This window comes from Puntigrus tetrazona, chromosome 11 (genome assembly GCF_018831695.1).
Source record: "Puntigrus tetrazona isolate hp1 chromosome 11, ASM1883169v1, whole genome shotgun sequence".
Classification (NCBI taxonomy): Eukaryota; Metazoa; Chordata; class Actinopteri; order Cypriniformes; family Cyprinidae; genus Puntigrus; species Puntigrus tetrazona.
The window spans coordinates 290,916-303,764 of NC_056709.1; positions in this window are offsets into that span (position 1 = coordinate 290,916).

Sequence of the window (12,849 nt, forward strand, 5' to 3'; positions counted from 1 at the left end):
AGGTTGACTAATTTAATCCTTCTGTTATTCACTGTATATCTGGGAAATCAGATCTTTCTGATCCCAGGAATAATACTCTCACCACTACTTTTCACCAATTCCCTTGAAACTTTTGACTGTGACTTTTAACCCACTGGTTGTCTTTACTCTCTCGGTCAGACTCACTTAAGAAAAGCAACATGTTTCTTTGAATGGATATAGTTTAGCAGATCAAACACTTTAGTTGAATTCAAATGCCAGCAAAGTCACCATGTCGCCGATGTCCACCGCTCACACTTGTCGGTGTGACTGGAGCGTGATACAGCGCTCCTGGGCGAAAGCTGCTCCACAGAAACCAGCCACGCCCGGGCCTGAGGCGCTCCACAGGATCCTGCAGAGAGACTGACTCTTTACCTACAACTAGCTGTTTCCAAGAAAACTAAATTATAGCTGCATCCTTCTTATAATTCATTACATGGTGGTCACAATTGTCTGGTGGCATGGTGTCTCTAAGGAAGACTACCAACACGTCAAAGCATTCTCAGAGACCCTAGAAATCCTTGAGTTTTTTTCTGCCTTCTTATTATTATTCTTTCTTATAGACATTTCATAGAATGTTAAAAAGTAAATTAAATCATCATGCAATAATTTTCAACATTTAGAGTTTTCATATACAGTATATACGTTTATATACACAAGCTGTTCCTGTGAGCTGAGGTGAAGGTGGGGCTGACATATAATGTAAAATCAAGTATAATAATAATATTAATAATAAAAACAATAACAAGTAATGCTAAACACACAACAACTTTAGATAAAGGATAAACTCTGTGCTGGCTCACATCTGTGGGCTAGCATGGACCTACAAGACCTATCACTGAAAGAAGGATTAGTTGAATGCACCATCAAACGAACAACAATATATTTTCTTTCACCTGAACCTGTAGTGACAGGCTGCAATCAAAATTCAAGTTTCACTTATGCCAGAAACATACACACACAAAGAAAAAATCCCATTCTCAGATGTCAAAGAGAGCAATGACTGTAAAGCAAACACTTTTAAAAGATCACAAGGGCTAATTAACTAAGAGCTAATAAAATTTCAGACCAGTTGTTTTCCCTTGTATTGAGTCTAGTGGGTTAATAGCCACAGCTCACCATTTTTCATCAGAATGTTTCTGTGTTTTTCAAAAAAATGTCTGACATTAATGCTTTTCAAGAAAAAGAGTGAGGTGTTGATATTTCTGATGACTTGAAGAAGTTCTTCATAGACAGTAGTGTCACTTGAAAAGCTGGTATAGTAGCAGCTGCTGGAATCACTATCCTGGGATACAGGCTATATAAAGAGAAAGAGGAACCAGATTCTACATCCACCTTTCTCCTATCACCAGTGCATTATACACTAACAGGTAATGTGCACCAGTGATCACTTCATGGGGTTATTAAAAGCACTAACAGTGTCATCTGGTCTCTCAGCTGGATATGGAGACTTTGCTCACATGCTAACAGTCACTTTCTGAGCAGAAGGAAGGATTTTTGCTGTTCATGTGACAGGTGGAAGTCAGTGAATCCTCCATCCTTCAGTATGACTGACTGACCACTGACTGGACCTGCCACAACTCCATCACTGGGGAAACTGGACATTTTAAAAACCAAAGGTAGGCGATCCAGTGACCTCCAAGTAATTTCTCCACCCATTTGGAGAGGATGATATTGCACTACTTTCATGCTGTCGATGAACAGCGCTTTTACATCCAGGAGTCTTTCACAGGCATTGTGTGGAGATTCTTGAACAGGCTTTAACAAAGAATTTGGCAGTTTTAGCCCTCCCTGCACTGGCTGCCTGTTAATCTCGAATTGATTATAAGTACTGTTGCTGACCACCACAAGGAGGCTCAAATGGTTTTAGCCCCATTTGTCTGACAGCCTTCTGTCTCTTCACAACCCGTCACGCTCTTTACAAGATCCTCAAAACTCAGGGCCTCCTGGTAGTTCCTCGTATAGCAAAAGTCTACCACTAAAGGTGGTGTGAATTTTCATTTAGCACCTAAACTCTGGAATAACCTTCCTGCTAATGTTGGGGATCAGACACCTCCTATCAGTTTAAATCTAGGCTAAAAGACATATCTTTTAGCAAACATATAAATAAAGATTAACATAAGCCTATGCTACAGTACATACGTGATTCCCCCATGTATGAATAGCCGCTACTCTAATTATCCTTTGTCTCCACCTCAGGATGTACATCTAGTTGCAGGCCTCTCCAGTGGACCCAGTGAGGAGATGACCTTTACTCTGCGATGACTCGAGGAAAACTCAACCTTCTGTCTGGACTAATTCCTATCTTGAACTTTCACCATTGTAATTCATCCTGCTGTTTATATGCATCCTGAAACTGTGTGGTGACTTGCTTATGTCTGTTGAATGATTTGCTTTTGTTATGTAACAATTTGCTTTTATTGGCTTCTTTGGAACAATATGCGTTGTAAAAAGCGCTATACAAATAAACGAATTGAATTAGTTGAATTCATCAATGGGTACATCCATGATCTATATTCACCATCATATTTATTTATATGTTTCTGAGAAACTAAGAGATCGTTTAACCTTACCAACAGTCTACTACGCGGCTACAAGGATGGAATTTCCACACTGCAAAGTGACATGAACCTCAAAAGCCAGACTTCACAGAGAGCTATTTGAAACCTGAGTGTAAAGTATTTAAGATTGGTAACACTTTGTATAGTCTCTTTTATTGACAGGAAGTTCATAGTGTTTCCCTGTTCTAAAAGAAATTATTTACCAAACATTTCACCACAAGGAATTAAAATGCAGGGATTGTGGTGTGGTGTGTTGTTATGCTGTGAGTAATGCTGAGAATTGATTGAGAACATGGTGGTTGTCTGGAGAAGGCCTGGCTGAGTCTGTTCAGTAATAACATCACTAAAGTACAAATAATTTAACATGCCAATATCAATTGCATGAAATTCCTAACTATAAAAACATTAACATTTTATTATTGATTGAATTTAAATTCATCACTGATTTTTTATTTGTACTCAAATCTTGCAATTTGCCAAAATATTACAGCTCTATTGAAACTTATAATATACCTAAAAACTAAAATGCAACTTTGCTACTTCAATACTTCCTTTTCCATAATCATATAACAATATTAGAGATACTGTTAAATATTTCATCATTAAAGTATTTACTTTCCCACATTAATATGGGCCATATTACCTTCTATTTGTTTTTATTAGTTTTTTTAATTAATATTAAGTACAAATAATTAACTCAGCAATAATTTCATAATGCTTAAAAAGCACAAAACTGATTAGGGGTTCAAAGGCTTTTTAAAGCACTCAAAGCTTTGAATCTTTTCTAAAACAATCAGAGAAAGTCTCAAAAGATTTCATTTGCCGTCACTACCATACATTAACTCAAAACAGGGTCCAACAGCACGAAAACCTAGGTTCCTTTGCTGCAGTAAGGATGGACAAAAAAGACTAAACAGAACTGGCACAAACACTAGAAAGCAATCAGGGAGAACTTAAACAGGTGGACAGACAAGGTGAAAACCTAATAAACTAATAATCACTCCAGCGAGGACAGGAACAGGAAGAACCAAATAATGACACTTAAAAACCAAACACAAAGTCTGTGACAGAAACAGAAAACTAGGACAACACAACAAGGAAACGACCAGGAGCTAAGAAACACAGGAGGCTTTAGTAGACAGACTAAACTAATTAGCTATAAACCTTCAACAGGTGTGAAAAATTAATCAAACAATGATAAGCCAGGATAAGTAACGAAACTCATGAAACTGAACCTGAACATCGCGGACAAGATTTGGATTGCTTTCATAAAAAGTGCTGTAGTTTTCTGAGACTATTTCTACATAAGATTCTGCTATACTGTACAGTGCTTTGATGCAACCTGTGTATTTGTTAAAGCGCTATATAAATAAAAATGATTGATTGATAAGATTCAAGCTCTGAATGTTTCAAAAGAATGAAGATGCTCCACATCCACCACATCTTCTATAGATTGGTTAATTCTTTGCACAACAGTTGTGCTCACTGATATTCTATCTATAATTATTTTCTTATTAAACTGTGCAATAATACCGATACACATTCTCAATACAATCACCATATATTTAATTTTCACAAATAATTTGAATTCTTATGTGCTTGCTATGACTGGGTATCTAAAAATGTCCACCTAAAAATTAGAATTAAACTTATCAGCCTTATCTTATTAGACATTCTGACCTGTGTGGTTTCACAGGGAAACTAGCACCAGGCGACGAGATACACAGCAGACTGTTGTCTCTCAATAGATGGATGTCTAGAGGGTGCCTGCAGAAAACTTTTTTTATAAAATGGTTGATCAAGATCACCAATCATGTTTACTTCATTGTCTTAAATGTTGATTTTAATATCTGTGTTGATAATAAAAAATATACGTAGAATCAGCATTCTTAGACCATACCTAACAACGTGTCCTTTTTACTTCTAATGATGCTTTGAAAGCGTGTGGTGATAAGTACGTTCCTGTGTGTACAAACTGGTTTTCTTCTGATTTCCTTGTTTGCGTTTCAGACCCCAGTCTCTTTGGTTTTCTCTTTGTATTTCTCCAGACTGCTTATCTGCTCTAATCATACGACCCTTCTCCCTTTCCGATTGGAGTGTAGCGCTTGTCTTTTATGTTTTGCTTTGTTAGTTTTGTCTGATTGACTGCTTGAATCCTGCAAATGAATGAGTGTTCACCCGTGATCTGATCAAGCGATCATCAGTCGGCGAGTCAAGACACGGCTTTCGTTCATAGTGATCTAAATACCTCTAGACCAGGATAATTCAGCGTATATGGGTGACATCAGATACAGGTCACATGTTAATCCTGAGCACATCTGGACATCTGATTTTCTCTTGCTTTGGTTATCACTTGCACTCCTCCTAATGGTCACTCCCATGTTCTGACCTGTTGCTGAAAGCTCTCGTCTTGATGGTGTTTTGGAGTTTTTCTGCTCAGAAGGACTCTCATCTCTAGTTTCTCAACCTTCTAAGTATTTCTTCACAGAAATTACATGCAGAGTTTTGAATTAAACTATTATATTCAGACATTTATACTTTTAGAGCAGCTTGCACACACACACACACACACACGGTTTCAGTATCATAAACTCTGGGCTGTATTAAAACACAATAGGATTACCAAGGTTATCCAAGGTTCATGGGGTTTTTGCAAGAACCACAAGCGTTCAAAAAGCGTTGCATATATACATACCCTTTTTGAGCCTGTCAGTATTTAACAAGCTTTGTATTATAGAGTGGGAAAAAGAAAGCTGAAGATCTCTGAGACAGAATGTGTCTTGCCCTCGGGTGTTGTGTTGTAGGCGCCTGGATGTGGAACAGAGTGCTCCAAAACTCTGAGGAACTCATTAGCATGAGAAAGACTCTGTGTGAAAGGCATCTAAATGCAGCGTAATGGGCGATCCTCCCCCTTCACTCCTAGTTCAACCTTTCTTTCAGCTGTGCATTTACTGCTCCACATTTTTGCAGTATTCCCCTTTAGTAAGGAGACGTGCTCAGTATGGATGGGAAATTACACACACACACACAGGAGACACAGAGGAGACACACACACACACACACAGGGAGACACAGACACACACACACAGAGACACAGACACACACACACACACACAGACACACACACACACACACACACACACAGCTTTCCTAATTGTTTGTACAGCTCTTGCAGATCTGCAGCAGTGGTGCAGGTGATGCTTGGGGATTCCAGTCACATCAATTCTGACAGTTTATTCAGGTCCATCTCAATAGAATGAAGACAATGCCTGACAATAAACTACAGTGGGCTGGAATTCTGCATGGAATTGATGTGATACGTGATTTTCAAGCAGGCCATTGTTTGAGAACCTGCTCCCAAGATTTTATTTTGATCATCTGAAAACCTGCTTACAACCTGTATAAAAAAGCTTACATTGTGCATACCAAATTAGCTATTTTGTTTCCCTCCGTTTGCTAAATGTGTAAATAGTTTCTCGTCTGTTTTTCAATTATGGCGTTGAAGCTGAATCTAAATGAACACAGTCATCTCATGCGTGCTGGAGATCAGGTCACTTCTCTTTTAGCGGTCTATAACGAGACGCTTGGTTCTCATCTGAGTATAAATAGAGGCACAAACACAGTAACAGCAGAGCGAGACTGACACCGCGGCTTCCTTTACCAAGACCAATCAATTGTGTCAAAAAGTATTTACTGCCTGTACGAGGCAAAGAGTGTGTGTGTGTGTGTGGCAGCAGGTGTGTGTGTGTGTGTATGTGTGTGTGTGAAGTGTAATAATGTCTGTGTGTCTGTGTGTGTGTGTGTGTGTGTGTGTGTGTGTGTGCGTGTGTGTGTGGCCAATAATAATGTGTCTGTGTGTGTGTGTGTGTGTGTGTCTGTGTCTGTGTGTGTGTGTGTGTGTGTGTGTGTGTGTGTGTGTGTGTGTGGTTAAGTGTCCCAGCAGTCATATATTTACAGGAATTCCCTGTGTCACATCACATGAAAATCTTAGACCATTACATTTAGTAATTCCAAAACGTCTATAAAAGAGGAGAAAAGCACCCAGAAACCAGTGTATCATGGAGATCATTTCTGTCTGGCTGCACTTACAAGCTTTCCTCAAGATCAATAAACAATATATATAATAAACCACCTAAGAAAAATACACAAAGAAATCCTGTAAGGTAATGATACATAAAAATAATGAAAAACAGGACCATACATGTAAGAAGTAATGCAGTATTTGTTTGCATGTGACTGTAGGGAGGCAGAAGATAAGTCACGAGCAAAACCAGTAATCAGACTTAAGAATGAATCTTTTCTACATACTTTGGGCTTAAAGCCAGCCTTCAAGCGTCAGGCATTAGAAGCCTTTAATGTGACTGACTTTTAACAGCTTCGCTAAAAAAAAGTGTCTTAGCAACCACGTATAGCTCGCTCCTTTTAGGCGCTGGAGACAGACAGACTCCAGTGAGAGTCAGAACACTAAATGCGCTTATGAGTCTCACTGACACCATAGAGAAGAGAAGAGAGAGAAAAAACCCATCACCTTTTGAGATACCACACGTCCAGAAGCGATGAGAACAATCCAGATCAGATCACAGCTGTCTAGAAAACAATTCCCTGGCATCTGAGGTGGAAGCGTGTGCGTGAAAATCAGGCAGGGTGCTGCACAGATGCCTGTACTAGTGAATGTTACAAAAGAACCTTTGCCCTTTCTGTATAATCACCTACAATCACCTGGGTGCTTTGGCTGGCTGTAGTATGGCTATTAGTGTATGTGTTTTGTTTTTTTCCTAGAGGATGATCATGAGAATAAAAAGCAATAAATCACAGTTAATACGTTTGACAGCACAAATAAATATATATATATATATATATATATACCTAATATGAATACCTAATATATATGGCTAGTAATGCTACTGCATGAATACTGTCTTTTAAGCTCTCTCCTAGCATCTGAACACTTGAAAAGAGTACTTAGTGCTAAAGGATTCATTGCATTATCACCCCCTTATATGAGCACTAATAACAGTGATACTTTGTACAAGAATAGCTGATAATAAGCAGTGAGCTCAGAGCAATGACTCTAACTCTTCTCAGGAGTCTCTGCTCGACTATATCTGCTGTGTCACTGACTCAACATATCATTCCTGAGCATATCCCAGCCAAACACACAGAGAGAAATACAGTTCTCATGTCATCAGCACGAAACACAGATGAACAGAGCTGCTGTGTTCTTCTTCTTTAGGTCACCTCATCCTCACTCACCAGCTGTGGAGGCTGGTGTGAGCTGCTGAACATGTGAAAGCCAAGAGGAAACCGAAGAGGCTCCCTCCTCTCCCTCCTCCAGCGGGATGGTTGTTGTGTCAGGTTAAGCCAGCTGGGATCCGGGAGCAGAGAGCGGGCAGCAGGCAGCACAGATCAGCCGAGCGCCACAGAAGACATGACAGAGTTCAGAAACCTCGATAAACACCACGGTCCTGATCAGGGCACAAGACACTAGAAGCTCCTCAGAAGTGATGGGTAATACGGGCTACTGGGATCCAGGCAGAGTCAGAGAGCCAAAGAAAAGACTGCACAGAATGCTTGCAGCCCCTCTCACACACACACACACGCACACACACACACACAGCCGTGAATAGACCACCCACCCCCTCAGCTAGCATCATCACTCAACTCCGTGCTTTATCTGATCAGGGAACACTGGATCATGACTAATCTCTGAGATTGTATGGGTGTGAGTCTCAAATGAACACAGGATGTCACAAGGAGTTATTCAGTTGAACTGTGGAGGTTTGTAGATGAATGCTTCTTACTTTAGATACTACTTACTTTCCACTTTGCTGTGCCTAACCTCAGTCTCATGACTTTCAAGTGTTTATGGTTGTTAAAGTTATCCAGTTATTTGCAAAATCTATTAATATTAAGGTTTGACTATATATAGAGAAACACAACATACACAGTGATAATAAACTGGAAGAATGAAGATGAAAGACAGTGATACTCATTATAGCAGGATTTGTGATTTGTGTAATCATATTAATACATATTCACGGTTTGACTGTTCTCATACCAAAAGCAATGAAACTATCTAGACCTCTGAAAACCACATTTATACGGTATCTTATAGTGTCCCTTTTGGCATCACTTCTGAAAGCATCCACCCCTGGCGATTCTCTGTATGAACGCCGGGAGTAGCGTCCTGAGCCAGGTTCAGCTAGGTTTTGTCTTTGTTTGACCGATCGGTGTGTGACATCCTTCCTTAAGTTTGAAACTCCTGGCAAACACAGAGTAGATATGACCAGATCCCAGCCAGATCTTTCCCTCCGTTAGATACAAACCAAAGCAGTCCTGAAGACTCGTGTGGGTTTGTGATCGTAGCTTGATCTGTCAGGAGGTTGGCAAACACACTTCACAGCTGCTTGGGGAGTCCTTAGCAGCCTCCTCTCTTCCTCTCAGGCCGCATGCAACTGTCAGTCAAACTCTCACAAAACATAAACCCGCTCCTGAAAAAGACAAAGTATGTTTCACCAGACCGAAAAACACATAATGCTACTTCAGAATAGACTTTCTTGTAGGATAGAACAGTTGTGTTTCTGTGATTAACGTTTCTTAATAGATATTATTTAATCTTCTTGAAGCTCTCAGTGCTTTGTGTTAAATGGCTTGTACTTCAGAGTGAGAGGGTTATTCAATCAGTATAAAGACACTTGCAAGTTACGTAAAGAAAGACGAGATATGATCAGACGCACTGTTTACATGCTGTGTGTCCTTAACAGGAGGAGAAAGCTGTTAGATGGGAATCTCTACAGTCAAGCTTTTCTTACTATACTATCACAAGTGAGTGTTTAGTAAGTGTTTTGTCACTTTTTGGGTGTCCAGATCCTCTCTCAAGAATCTAGCCTCAGTTAGAGTGAGTCCTCTCTCAGGTATAAATCTTTGTTATCAGCTAGCAAGTGCTACCACAAAAGCATGTTCTAAAATAAATGTCTCATCCTGTGTTACCAATTTCTGAAGTCAGTATGTTAAGCTTTGACTGCCAAGTGAGTCCTATGCCTGGCGGACAGCCTCGAATAGCACCAGGGCACTCACTAAAAGTAAAAACACTGCGCACAAGTTTTTAAGATAGTTTGTTTGCTGCTGATGTTTCTCATTTGTAATCACTATGAATAAAAACATATTACTCGACAAACAAATACGTATAAGGCATAAATGCAGAAACAGCCACAGGGTAATGCATTTTTATTCTGGATATACAGTTTCAGAGGATTAGCTGCTCTTTCCAGCCAAAGAGTCACAAACTCAGATTTAGTCGTATCTATGTGTTCCCAGAATCATAAGAGGTTGTTTGGATCCCAGGCGCCACCTTGGAACACAGGCGAGAACGAGCAGATGGCTGCCGTCCGGAGACAGTGGCTGCAGGAATATTCATCTATAATTAAAACAGTCTATTAATCCACAGGCATTAAAAAGCCGAGAAACGACACATTAGGATGGTTCTGGATAAAAGAGCATTATGTATATAGTTAATAGTGTTTTTGCTCTGGTTGTAATATATTAAGTCACGGTGAGCCACAAACCAGCGGTCTTTTCATAGAAGAAAGTTTATTCACTGATACTGGTTTACATTCGTTTTCATCAAACAGACCTTTCGTGGCACATCATTTAACATAGTATTAAACAGTACTGCAACAGTTTCATCTCTAGGCGTCTGTGTAAATGTGCATTTAATTCACTTCATCTGTGATGAAGTCTGCAGAAAACACTAATGAAAGCAGAAAGTATCTGACTCCATTTATTTCTATACAGATTCCATCTGAGCACTCATCTATTTTTACATTTTGCTGTTTTGTGTGTTTTCCCAAACAATTATTTTTATATTATTTTAGTATCAAGAATGTACATTAAACACAGCACTTTGTTCAATCATAAATGAACACAGAAATGAAATGTGAGGAAGCTAAATGTACATCAGAAATACACTGCACTTATTAAAAACAGTACATCATTCAGTAAATCCAGTTCAACACGTCCCAGCATCTGAATCGAGAGACAAGCACTTGTTTGTTCCTCCTGCAAACATCTTTATGTTGAAGGTATTTTTATAGATTTAATAGTTGATCCTTATTATTTCCATTGTTCCAGATACGTGATTTGATGAACTCCTCAGAACACTTAAATCATCAGAGATACCTTTTAAATACATTATTTCACAAATTAAGCCATGAATACGACTCAAGCCATATGCTGGATTTTAATATTTAATGTTCCAGACGATGAATCAGAGATAAAATAACATTATTACCCTCATTATTCTGCAGAAAATTTGACTAAATTGGAAATCTAAATCCATCCCCTAAGCGTCATATTTTCTGCAAAGATTCAATGTTTATTCCTTCACTAAGATCAAACATTCAGTTTTCTCTCGCTTCTCTGGAAACCTCATTATCTGTTTCTCTTCAGGGAGCAACCTCTCTTTTTGAAGAGACGGTCTATAATACCCTGATTATTGTAATATTACTTCTATACTTTTTATTCTTGCACTTTTATTTTTATATGTTTTATTTTTATTTTTTTATTATATTTGTGTTTATCTTTTTCATCATTATTTCTTTAGTTTGCATTTTGATTTCCTAATATCTGAGTGTATTTATCTAATTATTATAATTTATTATAAGCAGTTGGTGAGAAGGTTTAGGCAATAAAATGGTTTTGTAGAAATAGAAATTTGTCTTTGCAATAAAAAAACAACTTCTTTTATAAGTGTTATAGAAAGAAATTAAACTGTTCAAGAAGTTCAAGAAAATCTAACATTCTACAACTCTGTTCCAGAAGGATAGATGATATATGTTTTGCCTTTTTTTCTTTGTGTTTGTTGGGAAATAGTAATATTCATCAATGAGGACTAGATCTTATTCTTGCAAGCCAAGACCAGAAGACCATAATATTCACATTCAGTCTCATTTCAGAAGTCAAAATGTATACATTAATTGCTTTAGTGATTTTTCTACATCTCCACAGATATCTTATCACCTTGCCTCCTTTAATGTGCAGCAAGAGCTCAAAGCGATTTCAAGCCATGACTTTGTACTTTGTACACAAATCCATTGCATTACTGTGATAAGGCAGTACAATATACAGCTTATATACAGTGACTTTCAGAAGTATTCACACACGTTTATTTTAATAATGGAAATATTTTCTTCCTTCAATCAAATCCACCTTCTCCTCTCAAAAGAAAAAATAAAACAGTTGCAATAACCTTCTTGGCGAAGAAATAAAAGGGACTCGATGCCTTATAGAAGGCTATATCTTGTTCATGTAGGTGTGTACAGCGTTTCAACCACCGAGACATTCCCGGAAACTTCCAGCCACAGCGTGAAGCCATCTACACCAGCACTTCCTGTTTCCCCAGAGAATCACACCCTTACAGTATGGCAGCAGATAACAGCGCACAGACAGTAAATATTTGAGCTATAACAAAGAAATCACCAAGGTACGTCATCCAGAGGGCTCATTATGGCCCTATCTTCACAGGCGTTTCTGGGGCGTGAGAGGTGATTGGCCTTAAGTCCGCTAGCTCTTCCTGCCTGGCTTTCCGCCACACCATATAGTATACTTTCACATCAAGTACAAAAATATATTTCTATTAATAAAAATAAGCGTCAGTAAATAACAGTTATCTGCAGACAGATCCGTAGGGTGTACAAAGTTACTAAGCGGTTCAGTTGAGTTACTCAGTAGAAGCGTTAACGTCATCACACATGGACTCGATGTCTTACAATATCTAAACACATAATGATGTTTGAATCGTTTCTGCTTTTCTATCGAATTAAAAATCAAATAATCCCGAAGACAGAAAGAGCCTACATAAACATTTGAAAAAGGACTGAAAAATATAAATAAGCAAGACTAGTTCAAATTCCAGGCCCGTTACACTGCATCTGAGTGAAGTGTGTTCTTCACTCCTCGGGCGTCTCACACAGACAGGCAGCCTCATCCGTGAATTATAGAGTGAGATTATAAGTGCTGGGCTCTTTGGGCACAGGAGGCGGAGCCTCAGGGATGAGTGATGTTCTCCAGGTCCAGGAGCGGGAGCTTCTATACTCATTAATGTGTCAAGGAGTCGCCGTGTGAGATCGCTGCCCAACTCCTTCCAAGGCGCAGACAGTATCTGGCCAGATGCAGTACTACTCACACACACACACACACACACACACACACACACCTTTACACACACACACAAACACACACACACACACACACACACACGCTGCAGCACACA